The following is a 6,767-nucleotide window of genomic DNA, read 5'->3' on the forward strand; positions in this document are numbered from 1 at the left end:
AAGCAATCATATCCATTTTCCCCTGTCTTTTAAAAAGAAACACATCTTAAAATGTGTTTTATGAGGTCATTTCCTCAAGACTGCCATCCCATCTTATTGCAAAAACCATCATAATTTTAACAGTCTTAATGAGAATAAAACCTCCATTCTGAGCAGACCTGGGCAAAGATTTTCACTCTCACTCCATGGATATGTGTATACTGTTGGGGCAGCTTTTCGTTATGGCTGCCAATCAGTGCATGCACACAAGGGGCAGTCTCTCTTTTTCACCTCGAGGTCTGAGAAATGCGAGTTTACAGAGGGAGTTCTCCATAGGAACAATGGAGGGAACCAATGAAAGATCCATAGAGAGCTGTGGAAAACAGTTCAGATGAGATGAAGGTATTAGATGACTGTAAGGGGTTGCCCTCATTTTCTCCTACCAGTGGTCCATGAAGGGCAAGCACTGAGTCCTCTCATCATCTAAGCAGAAGGACCCTTCTTCTTTCCTGCCCCCAGGATGCTGGGACACAGTGGGGTTCATCCAAGGTGCCCCGGAAGAATCAGCAGGCTGGCAATGAGAATCCTGTCCCCAACATGCATGGGTTTTAGAATGTGTAAATCTTGGTTAAGGTTATTGTGTAGAAGATGAAGGGTGGAGGATGAAAAGAATTCCTCTCTATGAGCTTCCAAATGGTGAGACTCCCTGAACTGCTTCCCTTCTCTTGTAGGGGGCCAAGAAAAAGAACTAACTACAAAGTCCCAGAAACTCATGAATGGAACAGTTAATTCAAGATGTTTTTTTCTTTCAATGAAGGCTTGACACCCAGTGTGGAGCCCAGTGTGAGGCTTGAACTCGTGACCCCAAGATTGAGACCTGAGCCCATATCAAGAGTCAGACATTTAACAAACTGAACCACCCGGGTACGCTTACAGGTCTTCTTTATTGGCCTTCTCTCCTCTCTCAGGCTTTTTCCCCACCTACAACACGAGAGAAATAGTCGCCTAATGAGCTCTTTGTTCATTTTTTTCAGACAGAAAGAAGGCTCATTGTTGGCACCTTCAGTACTTCCAAAGGTGGGGACTAGCATAGATAACAAACAAGTTGAGAAGTTGGGTTGGATTTGTCATAAATTTCAGTTGCCCCTGCCTAGTCCCTGTGCTCTCACTGAACAGCGTTTTGCCAAATGAGGAGACTCTTTTAAAAAGCCACAGGACCACCTGGCCTGATGTTCGAGCTTGTGAAATTGAGCTAGAGCTAGACGGAAGGCATCTTGTCTGTGGATTATTACCTACCTGGCTTCTTGAAGACTTTTGGAGGTCACTACTAGTTTCCCCAGAATTCTCAGATAGGTTTAACTTGTTCTGAGGCCTCATGAGCTCTTCTTGGGCTGTGCTTTCAAAACAGCAGTGACAACCCTTTGATGGATCTGATTGACAGCAGTGAAAAGAGACACAGAGAGAGAAAAACAAGAAGGAGGAGGAGGAGAAGAAGGAAAAAAACAACACAGTACAGAAACAATATGTTACATGTAAAGAGAGTGGATGTTGTTTAGTGAAATTTATTTTTGTTCTACAGACATGCAAACACATACATGTGAAGATATGCATATGTGTTTGTGTGGGAGGGTCGTCCTGAGTTATCCCTTAAAAATCTGTTTGTTGCTGAAAGTCTCATACAAAAATGTTTGAAAGACACAGCTGTGGGGTGAACAAAGTGTTCCAGGGAATCACAGCATCAAAACAGGCCCCTAATTCAGTGACGCACTCCTATGGGGCCTCAGCGTACAATTTTGCTCTCTCTTTGAGTTTCTTCTACAAATGGCACCTCACTGCCCCCTAAACTTAATGACTGAACTATTTAATCACATGTCTTTTATCCACACTGAGTCATGCCAAAATCAAGTATTCTCTCTTCTTCTCTCTTCTACTAACTAGGATTCTGTAAAAAAGGAACAAAACCAATTCACATTTAATAATATTGCCATTTGAAGAAGCTTGACATTCCTTGTAATCAAAGTATTTGCACCAGGCGAGAGCATCACCTAAGCACCTGCTCTGGGTTAAGCGTTAAGCATTTTCTTATGTTATGTCACTTCATTTCTTTCTTTTTTTTCTTTTCTTTTCTTTTTTTTTTTTTTTTACAGATTTTATTTATTTATTCATGAAAGTCACACAGAGAGAGGCAGAGACATAGGCAGAAGAAGAAGCAGGCTTCCTGTGGGAGCCCAATGCAGGACTGGATCCCAGGACCCTGGGATCACGACCTGAGCCAAAGGCCGATGCTCAACCACTGAGTCACCCTGGTGCCCCCATGTCACTTCATGTAAGTCAGTGCAGGGGCTGCAGCGTGAGCTGAAATGGAGAGTTCTGATGTGCCCAGGTAGGCTTGGTGAAATGGCAGGGCTAAGCTGCCAGGTGTTTATTTGCCTCAAGGGCTGAGAAAACATCTGGGAAAGAACACAACCCAGTAAAATGGGGTTTGTCAAGACAAACTCAACCAAGAAACAAAGCTTCAGTCATCTGAGTATCACATTGTTGCCCTTCAGCCTTGCCTTTGAGCCAGAATAACAGCTGGGTCATGTTTGAATCCTGTGAAGCTAGAGTGGTCTGGGAGAAAGCAGGAAAAATAACAGCGACTGAGAAGAGTTAATTGAATTAAAACTCTATGCAACGCAGCATTGCCCCGGCATCCTTTTAGCAGAGCAGGCCATAGATAGGATAGGAGAGATCTTCCCTCTACTTTCCCTCAAGCACTCATGTGGCTCTGACACCATTAGATTCCCTGCGCCTTGGCAGCAATACCCAGTAGGAATATGTGGTGTCCAGAGGAAGATGAGTGTGTAGTGGACAATGGGGTGCCTAGAACACGTGGCAGTGGGACCTGTCTGCAGCAGCGGGTGATAACTCACTGCGGGCACATGTGACGCACCCTCTGAAAACTCCCAAGTGTACTTTAAAACTGGGACTTTGGAATGGGCAGGTGTTCTACATGGAACAGTGAGAGAAATAGCCAGAGAAATATTGGTTACTCGTATTTTATGTGTAAGTATTAAATGGCAAAGAACCCACAAACAAACCCATATACTAGATCACATGTTTCCTTCAAGTGTCCTTTGGAGAATACAGCATATCATATTTTAGCTACTTGTTTTTCTAAGTTACTAATAAGGACTACACAGCATGTACAAGGAGATGCTCTACATAATTGGAAGCTAGATATAGACACACAGATCAGAGAATCTGGGTCACAAAGGAGAAAATGCTTCAGACTTCCTGGACATGCACTAAGGAAGATACATTGCTTCAGGCAAGTTCTGATAAGAAGTTACTAAGGAAAGAAATATGAATTGATCATTTCTAGATTCATAAGTTTACAGTTGACTCCTAAGGTGCAGAGAGGTGTCAGAGCATTTGAAAATTAAAATGATCAAATATTAGTTTTTTAAGCTCTGGCTGGAAGGAATTTCAACAATGTAAGATATCAAAATGAGCTATCCAGTTCGCTTGCTGGAGTGTTCTCAGTTTATCTACAAACAAGGTAATATCTTGATATTAGATAATGGAATACTTTTAGTCACTTTTCCTAGTTTTACTTTTGTGTCATTTCCCAATTCTAAATGAAAACTACTTTAATCTCATGGCGGGGAGGGCAAAATGCTGTGATTTTTTTTCACGACTTCTTGTGTTTTATGATCTTGTGATCTGAAATTATCAAACAGTGTGGCAGTCGGGATAAATCGAGCCTGGATAGTAAGCTCATTTTCTGGTGTTAGAGTCTGGTTTTTGATATATTCTTCACAAGTAAAGCAACAGCTACCAATCAGAGATGAACCAAAATAAGCATGGTCCTCAGATTTTTCAGACTGGGGAATGGCATTTAGAAAACTGGAGAGGAGAATTGATCTTCTGCTTTATACATACAATGAATGCCAACATTTAAACAGCATGTAGGCAAGTATCTTAAATATCAAATCCATCCCTACTCAATACCATTTATTAACTATTAATCATATGCACAGGCCAAATGTACTACAATAAAATTGGGTCAATATTGTTGTGATTTTTTGGGGGGGGGGGCATTTGTGATCAGAAGATACTAAGTAAAACATACCAACCATGATTATAATGCACATTATAAAAAGTTATGCAAAAACTTGTCAAGGGCTTGGCACCTAAATAAAGGAAGAACCAGGATAGTGCAGTGACAAAAAGTAAAATAAGTATTGGGCAGTCTGGGTGGCTCAGCGGTTTAGCGCTGCCTTCAGCCCAGGATGTGATCCTGGAGTCCTGGAATTGAGTCCCACGTCAGGTTCCCTGCATGGAGCCTGCTTCTCCCTCTGCCTGTGTCTCTGTCTCTGTCTCTGTCTCTCTCGAATAAATATAATCCTAAAAAAAAAAAAAAAAAAAAAAAAGAGGAGGAAGAAGAAATGTTGATAAAGGAGCCAGTGGCCAAAACAATGAAATGCTTCAGAGAGTTTGAAGTAGAAAAAAACATAGAAAGTAGTTTTTTGTTTTGTTTCATCTTCTAGTTGTATTCCATTCCCTTTTACAGATGAGGAAACTGAGACATGGAATTAAAATAACTTGAGGAGGTTCGTATTGCCAGACTCAGAATTTAAACATGTTTACTTGACTCTAAAGTATGAACCTTTATATAGTATTGGGAATCATTGTTGCAGTTACCCAGCAAAAACTGCAGAGGACCAAATCAAGATTTTTAAAAAAATATTTATTTATTTTGGGGGCAGGGGAAGAGAAAGAAGAGGAGAGAGAGGGGGGAGAGAGAGAAAGGGAAGAAGCAGATGGAGAGTGAGAGAGAGAGAAGGGGGAGGGGCAAAGGAAGAGAGAAACTTAAGTAGACCCCACACTCAGTGTAGAGCCTGGGGCTCAATCTCATGACCCCAAAATTATGACCTGAGACAAAATCAAGAGTCAAATACTTAACTTACTGCACCACCCAGGCACCCCAACATTTTTTTTTTAACTTTCAAGAATTCTTAGTCTCCTGGAAACTAGAGCAGCAGAAGTAATTGGAGGATTAACCCAGGATTAGGAAAATGGCATAAATTCAGAATTTAAGACATCTAGTTGAGGATTTAAATGATTAGAATTGAGGGAATTAAACTGCTGATCCCAGGTTGCAAAATGAAAGAACAGCAAGGAAAAAGTGAGATGACAAAACTGAGTGAAAGAGTGCTGTGGTTGGAGTTTTCCATAAGGATGAAGACCAAGTTTGACAGGAATGAGAAAGTGCTAAAGGCATACTCAGGGAGGGCTATTTCAGAGTTTAAGATCACATAGATGGAGGTGCAGAGTGATGGTGTCTGACACGTAGACATTCAGGCATCTGCAGAAACAGAGTAGGAAGGTCACTGAGTTTGAAGAAGTGGAGTCAGGGCACTAGAAGTGATGTAATGAGAATCTGAAATCCACACGAGCCATTCAGAGATGTAGGTTAGACATTACTCTTGCACTGAACATGCCAGCAAGTTTCCTGTTTTGCTTGGAGTGGGCATTAGGACAAGACTGGGAAACAAATTGGACACATGGAGCTCTCCTTTTTCTGGTTTCAGCCCACATACCCTATGGCTGGATTGGGAGGACTGCGAAGAATAACAATGCCCATATTAATATTATTCTTCATCAGTAAATTCTGAGTGGCTCATCCCACTTGCTTTAGCTCACATAATCACTTTATACTTTATCTGAATATATATTCAGAAGAGAAACTGAGGCACAAATACAGAAATTCAAAGAGAAGCTACGTCAGTTTACAAGGACCTTAAGCCCAATTTTTAAACCTGACCTCATACCTCTTTGCTTCTAGACTTGCCATTAGAGCAAAATTCTTAGAAATATGTCCTGACTCAGAGAAAAAATATTGAGCACTTCCTCTGTGCTAACTAGTGTGCTAACAACTTTATGTGACATGATAGTTTCTAAAAAAAACTTCCAATGATCTCCACCCCTTGGTTTTAAGGCCCATGTTTAAATCTCTCCCACTTGAGAATGAGCTGGATCAAGTGATCTACTGCTAATGAATATAATATGGCAAAAGTGATGGGAAAGCACTTCTGAGATTAGATTATAAAAGATTATGATTTCTGTCTGGCTCGCACTCTTGCCTCTCACTTGCTCACTCTGATGAAGGAAGTTGCCATGTTGTGAATGGTCCTATGAAGAGACCCACATGGGAAGTGCCTGGATGGCTCAGTCGGTTAAGCATCTGCCTTCGGCTTAGGTCATAGTCTCAGGGTCCTGGGATCAAGCCCTGCATTGGGCTTCCTGCTCAGTGGGGAGTCTGCTTCTCTTTCTCCCTCTGTCTCTCCCCCTGCTTGTGCTCTCTCTCAGATAAATAAATGAAGTCTTAAGAAAAAAAAGAGAGAGAGACCCACATGACAAGCAACTGGAGGTGGCTTCTGACCAATATGCAGTGGATAACTAATATGGTCATCAGTCTAAGTAAATTCTTTTCCATTTGAGCATTGAGATGACCACTGCCCCAGCCTTGATTGCAGCCTTGTTAGAGATTCTGAGTAAGGAAGCACAGCTCCACGATGGCTAGATTCCTGTCCCTGTTGTTTTAAAGCCAGTAAGTTTCGGAGGAAGGGGTAATTTGTTATGCAGACATAGATAACTAATACACATGGAGTATTTTGATTAGTCTTTGCAATAACACAATGAGATAAGTAATATTATGTTTACGGGTTAAAGAAACTGAGGTTCACAAGTATTAAATGATTTCTCAAGATTACATAGTAAGTTGTAGAGCTGAAATATTAATT

Source organism: Canis lupus, chromosome 12 (assembly GCF_011100685.1).
Source record: "Canis lupus familiaris isolate Mischka breed German Shepherd chromosome 12, alternate assembly UU_Cfam_GSD_1.0, whole genome shotgun sequence".
In the NCBI taxonomy this organism is placed as follows: Eukaryota; Metazoa; Chordata; class Mammalia; order Carnivora; family Canidae; genus Canis; species Canis lupus.